The sequence below is a fragment of the Caretta caretta genome, chromosome 2 (genome assembly GCF_965140235.1).
Source record: "Caretta caretta isolate rCarCar2 chromosome 2, rCarCar1.hap1, whole genome shotgun sequence".
Lineage (NCBI taxonomy): Eukaryota > Metazoa > Chordata > Testudines > Cheloniidae > Caretta > Caretta caretta.
The window spans coordinates 108,281,899-108,298,869 of NC_134207.1; the positions used below are offsets into that span (position 1 = coordinate 108,281,899).

General features: G+C 43.6%; 1 long non-coding RNA gene across 1 annotated transcript in view; it reads right to left on the reverse strand.

The window, feature by feature from the left end:
* LOC125632199 (uncharacterized) overlaps positions 1–16,971 on the reverse strand; it is a 136,148-nt gene that overhangs the window by 21,275 nt on the left and 97,902 nt on the right. The window contains exon 3 of the long non-coding RNA XR_007355224.2: positions 13,633–13,715. This is a non-coding gene — a long non-coding RNA (uncharacterized LOC125632199). The remainder of the gene's footprint in view (positions 1–13,632; positions 13,716–16,971) is intronic.

Here is a 16,971-nt window from a genome sequence, read left to right on the forward strand (position 1 = left end):
AAGATGCGAGTGTCATGTACCTTTCCCGGCCATCCCATGTTGATGTCAGTGAAATGTCCCTTGTGATCCACCAGTGCTTGCAGCACCATTGAAAAGTACCCCTTGCGGTTTATGTTCTGGCTGCCAATGTGGTCCGATCCCAAGATAGGGATATGGGTTCCGTCTATCGCCCCACCACAGTTAGGGAATCCCATTGCAGTAAAGCCATCCATTATGACCTGCACATTTCCCAGAGTCACTACTCTTGATATCAGCAGCTTAGTGATTGTGTTGGCTACTTGGATCACAGCAGCCCCCACAGTAGATTTGCCCACTCCAAATTGATTCCCAATCGACCGGTAGCTGTCTGGCGTTGCAAGCTTCCACAGGGCTATCGCCACTCGCTGTGAACTGTGAAGGCTGCTCTCATCTTGGGATTCTTGCACTTAGGGCAGGGGAAAGCAAGTCACAAAGTTCCATGAAAGTGCCCTTAAAGTTTCACAGCCACTGGGAATCATCCCAGACCTGCAACACTATGCGGTCCCACCAGGCTGTGCTTGTTTCCTGGGCCCAGAATCGGCGTTCCACGGCATGAGCCTGCCCCACTGCCACCAGAATGTCCAAATTGCTGGGGCCCGTGCTTTGAGAGAAGTCTGTGTCCATGTCCTGATCACTCTTGTCACCACGTTGCCGTCACCTCCTCGCCTGCTTTTGCAGGTTCTGGTTCTGCACATACTGCAGTATAATGCGCGCGGTGTTTACAATGCTCATAACTGCCGCGGTGATCTGAGCGGGCTCCATGCTTGCCATGGTATGGCGTCTGCAGGAGAGCAGAGTTGCAGCGGAAACGGTGGCTCACGACGGATGCCACGAGAATAAATATTTATAGAGAACGACGAGAGGACCTGTGAGGTGGAGTCATGAGAGCAGGAGAGCAGAGTTGCAGCAGAAGCGGTGGAGGACGACTGTTAGCACCGCACACATTTCCTGAGGCAGAACACACGCCAGACAACATGGAGAAATTCACTAGTGAGGCAATAGCAGCAGAGCAGAATTGCAGTGGAAGCGGTGTATGACTATGGTTAGCAGTCCTAATGCACCGTCTATTGCCAGCAGTACCCAGGACACAACAGTGTCGGTGAGCTGTACTGAGTGGGCTGCACGCTTGCCGTGGTATGGTGTCTGCGTGTAAAAAAGGCGTGAAATGATTGTCTGCCATTGCTTTCATGGAGGGAGGGGTGACTGACAACATGTACCCAAAACCACCCGCGACAATGTTTTTGCCCCATCAGGCATTGGGAGCTAAACCCAGAATTCCAATGGGCGGCGGAGACTGCAGGAACTGTGGGATAGCTACCCACAGTGCACTGCTCTGTAAGTTGATGCTAGCCACGGTAGTGAGGACACACTCCGCCGACTTAATGCGCTTAGTGTGGACATACGCAATTGACTGTATAAAATTGATTTCTAAAGATCGACTTCTATAATATCAACCTAATTTCGTAGTGTAGACATACCCTTAGTTAGGTGCCTGTGGGCCTAATCTTGTTTACACTTACACTTTGAGGATCTGTGTGCTTTAAAGGAGTCCCATTGAAATTAGGGTACTTGTCACATGAATAATTTCTCATGGGCAGAACTGTTTGCAGAATCAGGGACTAAATAGAAATTTAGGTGCCTAACTTTAGGTAGCCAAGCTTGACAATTTTGGCATTTTTGCGTTAGACTGTGAATATTCTAGGTGAGATATTTAGGTAGTGATGAGGTGTGAAAACCATTTCTATTACTACTATATGTAATAAAATGTAAGAGGTTTTTTTTTATTTGATCAATAATAAAAATAAAACCTAGAATTTTATTTTGCAATCTTTTTATAATGAAAAAGTCATAAACCAGTACAGAGCAGGTTAATCAATTAGAAGGACAGGAGAGTTTTGGGCACCAATATATATTTTTACAAGATGGGGGGTGTGTGGAAATAGAGAGATAAATAAAGAATACTGAACAAAAATAGACTGTACTACACTGAGGTATATTCTGATTTATAGTTTCAAATTGCAGTATGAGGAGCTTTAAGTAGAAAAGCCACTGGTCAGGGCTGGTGGTAGGAGTAGGCTAGTGCATGGAGATTGGTGCAGCCTATCAGGGCCCCTAATATCAGAATTTGCTATAATAATAGTAAAGTAAATAATAAATAAGCAAGTTCCACTATATAAACACCTTCCATATAGTCACAAAATGGCTGACTTACGAGGGAGATATAGTTGTTGTCAAATGAATATATCTGATGATACGGGTATAAGTTGGTAACTCTCTTTTAGGTGTGTGGTCCACCTGCTGGTGGGAGTCAAAGCACTCTCTTCTTTCCTCCCCACCTCTGCCTCCGACTTCCCTCTGGCACGTTGCCCAGTTTTCTTATGAATGATCTCATTACAAGAGAAATAACCAGATGTCTCAGCAGGATTATTTTCATAATGCTACCACAGTCTATGCTTACCCAGGGTCATCATGCTTGCCTTTACATTATAGTATTTGTTTTTCTTTTTTTTTTGGACTTCAACTGAATGTGCTACCCTTCTGTATTAGATTTTTACTTAAAAAACAAAGGCTATTGCAAATCATTGAGAGGTTCACCTCCAATTTTCTGAGCCCTGCTTCGAGTCCACCTACCTTAACCTCTAGCTTTTTCAACAGCTCTCAGAAATGTTTACAACACCCTTAAGGGCTCCCAGGGTTGGAACCAGAATTTTGAAGGTAGGTATTTGTTGGCAGCCTAGCAAACCAGAGTTTGTCCACCTTATCCTCACACCTTGCTGGAGCCCATCTCTACAGAAGCTCTGCCCCCTCCCTTCAGGAGACTGAGGTCTGACTCCTGCCTGAGCTGGGTCTACTGCTTCAGACCCAAATTCAGCAAAGCACTGAAGCACGTGCTTAACTCCCATTGAAATCAATAGGATTTCAACATGTGGTTAAGTGCTGTGCAGAATTGGTGCATCAGAGCTGTCTGTCAGACTCTATTCCTACTGTGCAACTCTCATCTCTCTCTCTGATGTTAGCTCCCAGAAGAGATTTTGACCCTAATCTGATGGTGCTATGGCTGCACTACTCTGCCCAGGCTAGACACCAAACATTTAACTTTTAGAACTCCAGCATCGCCCTTGTGAACAAGTGAACACCAATAAAGGTATTTTTGGGGTCTTTACTGCTAGCATGATATGCAAACCCACCCAAGTTAGGTGCAGCTAGAAAACCATTGCAAAGTTTGATAGTGCAGTACAGTCTGTGAGAGTAAGTAGCTAATACCTCATAGTCAGCATGCAATATCTGTGCCCCTTAGCACAAGGGATGTACCTGATCGAGAAAGTGAAGTAAGAGCATAAGTGACCACTGAGACCTCTCAAAGTCTCAGGAATCATTCTCAGCTTTTTATTGGAAGGGGGCTTGTAGAAGGGATGTGACCTCCTGATTTTTCCTGGATTGGCTTACCTCATCTTATTATAATACTATGAAAATTAAATTAAAAAATTCTCATGTGCACAGTCAAATCCCTTTGCTGCTGAAATTTGAAATAAATGATTCCCTAACCAGATGTTTAAAAACAATTATATCCATTCAGTGTTCAAAAGATATTACTCTTGAGGGAATTCTGCACCACTGAACATGTGCAGAATTCATGCCCCTGCAGAACAATACATTCTTCTGGGGAGGCACTGCAATTACAACACCCACCCACCTTCTGTGGCACCAGAAGAGAGGGCAGCTGGCTCAGGGCTGCCGCAGCCAGCTGTGGAGAGGGAGGAGAGGCTGCTTTCCTCACAGCGCCCTGTCTGCAGGGTCACGTGAGGAGGCACAGAATATGATGGGGACAGATTGTGCAGGGCACATGGGGCTGCTGGAAGGGTCACAGACTGGGGTACAGAAGGGCTAGTGGGGGGGACAGACTGCAGAGGGGCACAGGAACTAGTGGGGTAACAGCACTGAGCCAGAGGCTGAATGGGAATGAGGCGTGCAGGGGGGGAGGGAGGTGGCTGAGTGGGGGAGCAGGCCATGTGGGGAGGGAGAGGGTGCATTGACACACAGGGACAGAGGCAGATGTGCCTGACTGAATGGGAGAGGCTAGGGGTCAGCCAGGGTCTGCATGGGGGAGGCTCCCAAACTCCCTAATACCCCGCCCCCTCCCCCCAAAAAAACCCTGTTCCATATTTCGACCACTCACACCCAACCACCCTCCAGGTTCACTCCCAGGTTTCTGCCCAGCAATTACTTCCCTCTCCTTCAACTCCTCCATTAGCCCTGATTCCCCCAAGCCTTTTCACTGTTTCTGAGGGGTAAGGAAAAATAAGTTGCTGTACTGTAGTTTAAATGAATTATTACTCCAAGTTCTGTATTAATATGCCTAGTAAGGAATCTATATGTAAAAAAACATTTTCTGAATCTTTTTTGATGTCGGTATTGTTACAGACATACCTGCTGATAGGTATTTTGAAATAAATTAACAAAACAATTGAAACTGGCATAATTATATAGTGTTATTTTGACAAATAATATTTGCAGAATTTTAAAATATTGTACGCTGAATTTAATTTTTTGGCAGAATTCCCTTAGCAGTAAGATGTGTGGCTAAGTACCTCATCTTGCAGCCTAAAATATCTGAGGCAATATATATTTGTCACTTGAAAAAAGACTAACTATGCATTTCCTTCTCTCCATGTCTTCGCTTCCTCCACCCCAGTTGTAACGTTTGGGCCTTCAGCCAAGTTCCCAAAGTGTTCCCTGAACCTTTGGCCTGATACTCAAACATTGCAGCTCCAATATTGCTGCTATCACTGGACCAAGCCATTTCACCTCTTAGAGCTCTGAGGTGTCAGCAGTACTGAAAATAAATCACCATTTAAAAAAAACCCCAAGTTGTAGCTTATTAGAGAAGTAGGAGCCTATCTTTAAAAGACTGAAGGCTGTATCAATATTGCTATGAAAGGGCATGCTAAGTGATACTAGGAGTGAAGCTCCTTTGCAGGGTATTCTCAAACCAGAAAACAGTTCAAACTTTAAGAATGGAATTAATTGTCCACAAAAGGGGCATAATGGGCTTGAAAGAAGACTGGGATGGGAACATGAAGATATAACAAAAAGATTAAAAAGGCCGGAGGAATGAGCACCGCACTGGGAATCTGGAAGTCCTAAATTCTAATTCCAGCCTTGACACTAACTAAATTGTTAAGCTTTTGGGAAATTTTTTCTACTTCTCTCAGGTTGCTCATCTATTTTTTGTAAAGTGTGGGTGAGGCAATAATATTACTAATTTACCTATCTCACAGGAATGTTGTAAGGATTAATTAGCTAATTTGTTACAATGTTTCAACATGTAAGACACTAAGTGCCTCATTCTCAGGCTGATTTATACCATCTCGGTAGTGCTAAGGGCCCTTTAGCACTGCCAGAGAAGCGTAAAGTGGCATTAGAGTAAATAAGAATCTGGCCCTAAATATGCTAGGTATTATTATCTGAGATGAAATGAGCAAAACCACTCCTCTTGTTGGTATCAGCACAGCAGCTCAAGTACCAGAAAGCACAGATCCCAAACTTTAAATTACATACTGCTAATAGAAAATCTATTCTTAAATGAAATAAGAACATGGGTTGATCAGACAATATATGCATACTCTGTGCTGAGCCATTCTGCTATGCTTCAGCACATCCAAGGTGTACCTATATTGGCTATATATAATGGCTATATATAATGTACACCCTGTGGTGTGTTATTGCCTACCTAAGGCTGAATACTGCATGACCTTGTTGTTTCTGTTAATTATGTTTTCTCTTCTGGGAAAGTACGTTTACTCATTCTGTATTGTGCCAAACCACATAATCCGAAAAGGACTATTGTGGCTCCAGTTGGAAAGACCTCACTTGGCTTCAGCCATCACTGGGAAAGCGCTATAGTCTTTTATTATTTTAACTGGCCAAATGCCCTTTTTTCCCCACATTAGCAACCTCCCTATGGTGCTTGTAACCTTGATATTATTTTCACTTTTACGCTAAATTTCACCAGATGAAAGACACAAACCCTCCAATTTCAAAAGAAAAAAAGAGTATGTTTTGTTAACTCCATATTTCAGAAACAAAGCCTGTGAAAATTATAACCTATGTCTGCTGGCTGCAATTGTGTTCAGTAAAGCCATCTTGCCAGCTGTTCTCATTGGCAAAAGGAAACATAATATTTTGGTATCTTTAATTTGTCCATTCCAGAGGAGAGTTTTGCTTGTGTCATCATTTAAACCATACATGCTAACATCAGTTTGGCAAACGCAGCACTTTATGCAGACTCAGTTTTGGACAGTAGCACTATGATGTTGCAATAAAGCAGTTTTAGAATATTAAATCCAACTTAAATTGTTTTCCTGAGTGTGGATTACTGCAAGTGTTCTGCATGGCTCTGCTGGAAAAATGTTTTGTATTCTAATGAAAATCCTAAAGTAGATGTGAAAACAAACATGCATGTCTTAGGGCCTGATCCTGCCTTCGTTGGGAGCTGAGGGTGCTCATTATCTGTAAGGACTGAGCCTTTAGTGACATGCCTTTTATTGTGATCTTGAATGATGTTCAGTGCCCACAGCTCCACCTGAGGCGACCAGCAAACAGCAACTCTTACTGTCAGGCCTTAGAGAGAAACAAGTATGTTCCTCTGAAACCTGTCAAGTATGGTGGTGTGGCTTGTGCATAGAACTCAGGGGCAGGAAACCTGGAGTTCCAGGAGCTGTCAAGCCATTATTTAATAAAATCACACAGCAAATAAGAAAAAGACCATTTAAGTGTATTTATTCTGAAGGTAGGACGACAGGATTTACAATATGCATATGCCCTTCTGTTGCCTGATTTGTTGAGCTGTTATTTATTCTGACTGTGTTGATTATTTAGAATCCCCAATTGATAAAATTAATTAGACCCTTGAGCTTCGACAGGGTCTAGCCACAGAATCAAGCACAACAGAATTAAGATTTGTGTCTGTTTGGGAACCCCCAAGTACACAGTGGTGACTCACACACTGAGGGCAAAGCAGAGTTCTTAATAATCGTACTAACACTGTTAGTAAAAGCACAAATCTGCCAATCCAAAAGAGAATGTAGCTCTAGTGTAATATTAGTTTGACATCCCGTGTCATCCCAGGCACATACTCACACAATTCTTGTGGAGACCTAGAGGTGGGAAGACAGGTGGTAGTTCATGGGGTCCTAGCCTGTGTCTGGCATGCCAAGAAAGTCCAATAGTCAAGGTCTACCAGTCACGTGGTGGTTGGGCCTGATGGCTCTCATGAATATTCACAGCCAAGCTTCCCTGACAGGGCTAGCTGAAGAGGTCTGCTCCCTTTTTCAGTCAGCCATCACTGAGCCGGGCTCTTCCTCTTATTTCCTCTCTTCAGGCTCTCCCAAAGAAGGCAGGGTAAGGCTGATTGCAGCCACAGCCTCACATTAACCCCTTCAGGCCCAGTTTGGGGTTAATACACCCCATCACACTTTTCAGGTCAGCTCTGCACTGAAGTCTTAAGAAAAAGATTGAGTCTGCAGGTTTTTTTAGTTCCTTGCAGCTTTTAAGGATTGTGCCTTATCCGTTAAAAAATAAAATAGGAAATTTGACTGAAACAATGTTTTATCCCAAGCTTCTGCTTGCCCATAGGTACCGTATGGACTCCATCAAGTTGAGAACTGGAGAAGAGGAAATTATCCTTATTAAACAAGTGTAGTTTTTGCATCCTCCTCATTGTTTCACCATCGTAAGTGTTTGCGGGAATCCCAGCCACTCTTAGGGTTGAGTGTTGGTGACCGTTTTGAGATAATGAATTAATGGTTGTTACTATTTGTATATGTTTCAGTATGTTTTTATACTATGACCACAACATCCTCTGCAGTGCTGATGTAGAGTCAGATATTACAGTCCATTAAAGTAGCACAGAACCACGGTATTTGCTCCTGTGTCATCCCTCACAGTCCCAGGATTCAGAGGAACAGCCGTGTTAGTCTGTATTCGCAAAAAGAAAAGGAGAACTTGTGGCACCTTAGAGACTAACCAATTTATTTGAGCATGAGCTTTTGTGAGCTACAGCTCACTTCATCAGATGCATACCGTGGAAACTGCAGCAGACTTTATATACACACAGAGAATATGAAACAATACCTCCTCCCACCCCACTGTCCTGCTGGTAATAGCTTATCTAAAGTGATCAACAGGTGGGCCATTTCCAGCACAAATCCAGGTTTTCTCACCCTCCACCCCCCCCCAACACAAATTCACTCTCCTGCTGGTGCTAGCCCATCCAAAGTGACAACTCTTTACATAATCAAGTCGGGCTATTTCCTGCATAGATCCAGGTTTTCTCACATCCCCCCCACCCCCATACACACACAAACTCACTCTCCTGCTGGTAATAGCTCATCTAAACTGACCACTCTCCAAGTTTAAATCCAAGTTAAACCAGAACATTTTGGGGGGGGGGGTAGGAAAAAACAAGAGGAAACAGGCTACCTTGCATAATGACTTAGCCACTCCCAGTCTCTATTTAAGCCTAAATTAATAGTATCCAATTTGCAAATGAATTCCAATTCAGCAGTTTCTCGCTGGAGTCTGGATTTGAAGTTTTTTTGTTTTAAGATAGCGACCTTCATGTCTGTGATTGCGTGACCAGAGAGACTGAAGTGTTCTCCGACTGGTTTATGAATGTTATAATTCTTGACATCTGATTTGTGTCCATTTATTCTTTTACGTAGAGACTGTCCAGTTTGACCAATGTACATGGCAGAGGGGCATTGCTGGCACATGATGGCATATATCACATTGGTGGATGTGCAGGTGAACGAGCCTCTGATAGTGTGGCTGATGTTATTAGGCCCTGTGATGGTGTCCCCTGAATAGATATGTGGGCACAATTGGCAACGGGCTTTGTTGCAAGGATAAGTTCCTGGGTTAGTGGTTCTGTTGTGTGGTATGTGGTTGTTGGTGAGTATTTGCTTCAGGTTGCGGGGCTGTCTGTAGGCAAGGACTGGCCTGTCTCCCAAGACTTGTGAGAGTGTTGGGTCATCCTTTAGGATAGGTTGTAGATCCTTAATAATGCGTTGGAGGGGTTTTAGTTGGGGGCTGAAGGTGATGGCTAGTGGCGTTCTGTTATTTTCTTTGTTAGGCCTGTCCTGTAGTAGGTAACTTCTGGGAACTCTTCTGGCTCTATCAATCTGTTTCTTTACTTCTGCAGGTGGGTATTGTAGTTGTAAGAAAGCTTGACAGAGATCTTGTAGGTGTTTGTCTCTGTCAGAGGGGTTGGAGCAAATGCGGTTGTATAGTCCCAGGATTGGCAGGATGCAAATCCACTTTTCCATACATCTGTTGTGAGCTGTGCCAAGTTTTTGAATTTAGCAAATTGGTTTTCACTGCAGCATTTTTTAACCCTCTCAGTCATATGAAAACCTTTTCTCCTTCTTCAGATTCTGAGTCCTCCTGATGACAATCCCTTAGCTGACGTTAGCTTCCTTGATGAAGTGCTGGAATCTTGTGGGGCTCCGCTGAATATTTCGGTGCTGGGAATGTAGGTAAGTCCATAGAATAAAGCTTCAGAACACTAGAAGCCCACTTTTAAAAGTGGCAGATACATTTTGGCAGTTTTGATACAGGTCAGTATCCTGGTTCCGCTCTGCACCATCTGACAGCTCTCCCCACCCTGCCTTATGTGTCTATTACAATGGCACCCAGCCACTCCATCTAGGATTGAGGACCCCACTGTAGTAGGCCCTGTAAGAGAGAGTCCTTGTCTCTAAAGAGCTTGGTGGATAGTAAGCTATGTAAATTCCACCCAACCAAGTGCTGTGTTTGAAGGAAAGGGTATATTTACCCCACTTAAATTAATCAGATGTAATGTGCTTTTGTCGCTTTAAAGGAGCAATGAACCTTATTATTTCTCTGAGCTGTCCAGGAGAGGGCAGCACACATGGTTTTGGGGAAATTCAGAACTGGGAGTATGTTCGGGTCACCTGGCTGACTGTAAGCAAGGCTAGTGGAATCCAGAATGGGGCTGCAGAGAGGCTGCTGGGGTAAGAGCTGCTGAAGCACACAGGGAGTGACTTGCATGCTTGTAAGCAGGTTCTGAGTGTCCCATGCTGGGAGCTACAGCAGCAAAGCATTGTAAGGGTTACAGGATAGGTGTTGATAACCCCTCCCTGGTCTGGATTGCACCGCATACCCCGTGACACATGACTATCCAGGAGACATATGGTACCCAGTGCTCAGCGCTCCGGATTCATACAGGAATCTCAACCAGCCCTCTCTCCTCCTAGCTGACACTAGCTGGCTCCATTAGAGCACACAGAGGAAGAAATTGAACTGGATTTACCAGTGCCGACAGTTCCGATGGGCATGTCATCCTCATCACCCAATGAGGCAATCACCCCATCCCTGCCTGATGACCACAGGCAATACCAAGAGCTCTTGCAGAGGGTGTTGACTGAACTCTAGAGCCCACGCAAGGACATCCATGCTTTGCAGAGAGGCTCCTGCACATCTTGCGGCCTTCTTGTCGCAGCCAGGTGGCCCTCCCAGTAAATAAGGTCATCATTGCACCAGCCAGGACAGTAGGACACACATTTGCTAACTGTGCCCCCTGTCCTCAAAGAGGGCTGAGGTGTGATGATACTTTTTACCAGATAAAAAGTCAGAGTCTGTTTACTCCCGCTGCATCCCACTCCCTAGTAGGGCAAACAGCCACAGAGAGATCCAGGCTACAGCACCCCCAAGGAAACCCCTGCAGACAAAGGCACTAAATGCCTAGACTTCCTAGGGAGGAAGGTATTTTCATCCACCAGCCTTCAGTTTAGTATTGCTAACTAACAGGACTGTTAGCAAAATATGATTTTACAAACTATTCCAAAGTCCTAGAGCTCAAAGACAAACTCCCTTAGGAGGACAGGGCCCAATGGCAAACTGGTAGCCATGACCTCTCTTCAAGCTGCAATGGATGTGGCTGATAACATGTCTAGAGGTATATAGCTGAGGCCAGTAGCAGATTAGGCATGGGGGGAGTGGGCAGGCTGAGTGGGGCAAGCCCCCACGCCCTGACCCATTTCCCCAACAGGAATGCCGGGGAAGAGGGGGACTGGTGGCAGAAGAGGTGGAGAGGGGCCCCCACTTGCTCTGGCCCGGAGCCCCACAAAACCCTAATCCGCCCTTGACTATGGCAATAGTTATGAGGTGTGAATCTTGGCTTCACTCTCCCATGTTTCCCAGGGAGGTGTAAAGTACCATAGAGGCCTTGCCCTTTGACAAGTCTAATCGCTTCAGTGAGAAGACTGATGAGTAGCTACACGCACTAAAAGACTCCAAGACAATTCTCTGCTGTTTGGGCGTTCATACCCCAGTTCCAAAGAGAATACATCACGAACAGGTGTATAAATCAAGACCTCTTCCTCAGCCATTCTACCACCTGCGCCCTTATGAACCAGTGCACAAACACCATAGGGTACCAAGAACTAGGTTTGCAGCTCTCTCAGCTGGAGCTGCTAAACCCCATTCACCAACCAGCTTTTGCCAGGATGCCTGAGAACCCTCATGCATGGCATCTCTTTCTGTCTCCCAAACCTTTTGTGGCCGCTTCGCCTTTTTCCCCACAACTAGAGGACATTAACAACAGACAGGTGAATACTAGATATCGTCTATTCTGGTTACATCAAGTGCCTCTCACAGCCCCTCTTCAAAGACCACTCTCATGAAGAAATCTTCCCTCAGGAGATGGACTCTATCCTTTGGTAAGAGGCTATAGAGAAAGTACCACCCCAACTTCAAGGAAAAGGGGTCTGTTCCCCATAGTTCCTAGGAAAAAGAGGATTGAGACCCATTCTTGACTTTTCAGCTAAATAGCTTTATGCACAAATCAAAATTCCACATGGTTACTGTCGCATTCCAAGTGCGATCCAATCCTGTGAGGCATTGTGTCACCAACTGCCTTGCAACCTTGGGTGCCTCATACTGCTTTGCAGTTGTAGCCCCCAAGCTGGGCTGCTTGCAAACAGCATGCAGGTCACAGCCTGAGTGTCTGTGTATAGCTACAGGCCTGGTCCAGCAGCCTGCCTGCACCACACCAGCCCTGGTTACTACCTTCAGGGTAACCCCAACACCCTCCCAAATTTTCCCTCAAATGTGTGTCCTGCACTGTCCAGCCTTCTCCTGGGCTGTTCAGATATTATAGGTCCATTCCACATTTAAGGGGTCAATATGCAACACTTTTAACTGGAATTACCCCAAAAGTTCAGTTTAAACACAACAATGGATTAGTTTAGATTAAAAAAATAAAACAAGTTTATTTAACTACAGAGGGATAGATTCTAAGTGAGTACAAGTATAAGATATTAAAGTCAGATATGGTTACAAGAGAAAAAGATAAAATAGTTTCTAGTTGCTAAAGCTTAAACTAAACTTGGTTCAAGGTAAAATCCTTACATGTTCCCAGCAATGTTGCTGACCAATTCACATGTTAGGATCCCTTCCAAAGTCAAAAGGCTGGTTCCTTTGTTGTCTTAGGTGAAAGAGAGAGAAAGAAAGATAACCTGGGGTGTTTTTGCCTCTCACTTTTATAGTCCAGTCACCCTTCGAAATGCATCTTCCTGAAGGTTAGCCCTAGATCAGTGGTTCCCAAACTTGTTCCGCCGCTTGTGCAGGGAAAGCCCCTGGGTGGGCCAGGCCGGTTTGTTTACCTGCTGCATCCGCAGGTTCGGCCGATCGCGGCTCCCAGTGGCCGCGGTTCACTGGACCCTGTTTACACCTCAACTTACATCTAACAAATTTCTTTGTTTAGGATAGACCTGTTTAACAACTTATGTCTAGTCAGGGCTATGTGGGTTTGAACATGTGCGATCAACATCATCATACACAGGAAATTCATAACTTTATATATATAATGTTGCTACATACATGCCACCATGATGTTATTAACCAGTGAGGAGTTAGTTTTCAAATGATATCTTACAAGGCACATTTTGTACAAAGATTACTACAGTAATGTGTAGGGTTCATATACAGGGGTGCATCTGGTTACAGTTGTATTGGCTTCAGTTATTCTACTCCCTGGAGAGGTGTATATGATTTGTGGTTCTCGACTTGAAAGATGCTTACTTTCATGTTAACATTAACCCGTCCTACAGAAGGTTCTTCAAATTTCTGTTAGGACAAGACCACCACCACTTCAGAGTACTTCCATTCGGCCTGGTAACAGCACCCAGGGTCTTCATAAAGAATAGGTCACGTGGTGACTGTCTCCTGGCAGTTTCACTGTATGTTGTGTGAAGCAGTACTTGTTAATGTTTGTTTTAAATCTGCCACGCATGACAATTCATGGGGTGACCCCTGGTTCTTGTGTTATGTTAAGGGGTAAATAACGCTTCCTTAGTCGCTTCGCTTTAAGCTGGTAAGCCCCAGCCTTTTTTATCTTTGCCTTTCTCGGTACTTTTCCCCCCGCCATGTGTTCAAAGCACCATGTGTCCTTCCTAGCCCCCATCACATCAGCCAGAAGAGTGCGTAACCTGGGCACACTCACAGCTGACCTGCCTTACTCCACATTTCATAAGAAGGTTCCCCTTCATCTCCATGGTAATTTCTGAGTTTCACATGAACCTATTCTCTTACCGGTGTTCTTTCCAAAACATCTTGCTTTCCATGAGAAGAGGAGACTTCATTCTCTCAACATCAGATGGGCTTTAGCATTAGGTCTGCAAAGAATTAAATCAATTAGGAGAATATGCCGCCCTAGACTATTTACTGCTATAGCAGAATGATCATGAGGTCAAGCATTACCTGCTCACTGACTGAGTGGATCTCCACCGTATCATGCTTTATTAGTTGGTGTGTATTCCTCCCCTGGAGGGGTGAGGGCCCATTCCACTCGAGCATAGGCAACCTCAATAGCATCTCTCTGCTTTCAAAAATATCTGGACATTTGTAAGATCTGGAGTTCCAGCCATACTTTCATGAAATACTGCACCTTAGTCCAGGCCTTGTCTGCAGATGCAGCTGATGAGACAGCAGCATTACAGACATCTATACCAACTGCATTCTTCCACCCCATTTCTGTTTGAATACACACAGGAACCTGCACTTGGAGAAGAAATGGAAGTTGCTTACTGGAGGTTCTTTGAGATGTGTGGTCCTTATCTGTAGTGCACTATCTACCCTTCTTCTCCTCTGCTGTGGGATAAAAGGAGTAACTGGAGAGGCATTGGTCTACACCAGGGATCGGCAACCTTTGGCACACGGCCCGCCAGGGTCGGGCTGGGCCGGTTTGTTTACCTGCCGCATCCTCAGATTTGGCCGATCGCGGCTTTCACTGGCCGTGGGTCGCTGCTCGAGGCCAATGGGGGCTGCGGGAAGTGGCGGCCAGCACATCCCTCGGCCTGCACCGCTTCCCGCAGCCCCCATTGGCCTAGAACGGCAACCCACGGCCAGTGAAAGCCGCGATCGGCCGAATCTGAGGATGCGGCAGGTAAACAAACCGGCCCGGCCCGCCAGGGGGCTTACCCTGGTGGGTCGTGTGCCAAAGGTTGCCGATCGCTGGTCTACACTGCCACTTTATACTAATGGTACACAGCATGAGGGGAGAAACTGCATTGGTGCAGACCAATACATACTACTTGCTAGAAAACTCTGGTCTCAGGCACATGCACCACATATGTATCCATGTGTGGAATACAGAAGGACCCTCCCTTACAGGTAGATAACCTCCACTGAACAAAAAATACAACTGGGAATACATTTTTCATTGCAGTGCCTGAGGAATCATGTAAGACTCCTGCAAATAATGAAATCTGGGTACATGCCCCCTCCAGAGCTATGAAAATTCAGCTGCTCTGTTTTACCCAGTAGAGGAATGAAATGCTTAGATGCTCACTTTCACATCTCTGAATAATTAAACTTGCCATATTCTCCAACTTTTAAAGAAAAACTTTTGAAAATATCTGATTTACCCACAATATATATGTGATGACTTATTAATAGAAGAAGAAAATATTTTGCATTCACATATTCATTTTTAAATAAAGTTTAGAATAAGAGGCATTTAGAATTATTTAGCTAAAATAATGGATTCAGATTCATTAAATTGATATTCTTTGTTTGGCTGCTGGAATACATAACTGCTAAGAAAGCTACAGGAATTCTCCCTGGTAATGAATAATTAAAGGCAAGGCAGTAACTTAACTGGAATGGTATGGCAGCAGTGCCTTGTACTGGTATGCATGAAGCCTGGGATTGAGAATTATCTTCAGGCTCTCATTATTCATGGTTACTGAACTTGGACTCCAGTTGCATAGTTTCTTATGCTGGCGACTATAGCTGAGCAGGAAATGGTTATCCCATTATGCAAAAGTCTGGATATTTTTCCTGTCCCAAATCAGAATGAAAAAATTGAAATCTCAAAAAATTTAACGAACCAAAGATCTGGGGGGAGGATGGGAGTCAGTTTGGATCAAAGTTTCATTTTAATAATGTCAAAATGTTTTTCAATTTAAACTGCGGTTGTCAAGCAATTAAAAAATTAATCGCGATTAATCGTGCGATTTAAAAAAACTAATCGCAATTAATTGTGCTGTTAAATAAAATACAATTTTTAAAAATATTTTTGGATGTTTTCTACATTTTCAAATAGATTGATTTAAATTACAACACAGAGTACAAAGTGTACAGTGCTCACTTTATATTTATTTTTGATTAAAAGTGCACAACCATATTAGCACTGTAAAAAAACAAAATAAATAGTATTTTTCAATTCACCTAATACAAATACTGTAGCGCAATCTGTATATTATGAAATCTGAACTTACAAATACAGAATTATGTACAAAAGACTGCATTCAAAAATAAAACAATGTAAAATTTTAGAGTCTGCAAGTCCACTCAGTCCTACTTCTTGTTCAGCCAATCACTCAAACAAGTTTGTTTACATTTGCAGGAGATAATGCTGCCCACTTCTTGCTTACAATGTCACCTGAAAGTGAGAACACATGTTCTCATGGCACTGCTGTAGCCAGCGTCACAAGATATTTACATGCCAGATGCACTAAAGATTCACATGTCCCTTCATGCTTCAACCACCATTTCAGGGGACATGCATCCGTGCTGATGATGGGTTCTGCTCGATAACAATCCAAAGCAGTGCAGACCAACGCATGTTCGTTTTCATTATCTGAACAACATGTGCTGGGTCATCATCCGAGACTGCTATATCATGAAATATATGGCAGAATGTGGGTAAAACAGAGCAGGGGACATACAATACTCTGCCAAGGAGTTCAGTCACAAATTTAATGAACGCAATATTTTTTTAACGAGCGTCATCAGCATGAAAGCATGTCCTCTGGAATGAGTGGCCGAAGCATGAAGGGGCATACGAATGTTTAGTTTATCTGGCACGTAAATACCTTACAATGCTGGCTACAAAAGTGCCATGCAAATACCTGTTTTCACTTTCTGGTGATATTGTAAATAAGAAGAGGGCAGCATTATCTCCTGTAAATGTAAACAATCGTGTTAGTCTTAGAGATTGGCTGAATGAGAAGTAGGACTGAGTGGACTTGTAGGCTCTGAAGTTTTACACTGTTTTGTTTTTGAGTGCAGTTATGCAACAAAAAAAATACATTTGTAAGTTGCACTTTCACGATAAAGAGATTGCACCATAGTACTAGTATGAGGTGAATTGAAAAATAGGATTTCTTTTGTTTATGATTTTTACAGTGCAAATATTTGTAATAAAAAATGTACACTTTGATTTCAATTACAACACAGAATACAATGTATATGAAAATATAGAAAAACACCCAAAATATTTAATAAATTTCAATTGGTATTCTGTTATTTAAAAGTGTGATTAATTTTTGTGAGTTAACTGCGATTGACCGCCCTAATTTAAAACTGTTGCATTTTGTTTAAAAGTTGAACTATAATTTAGCTTACATTTCAAAATCAAAATGTCAA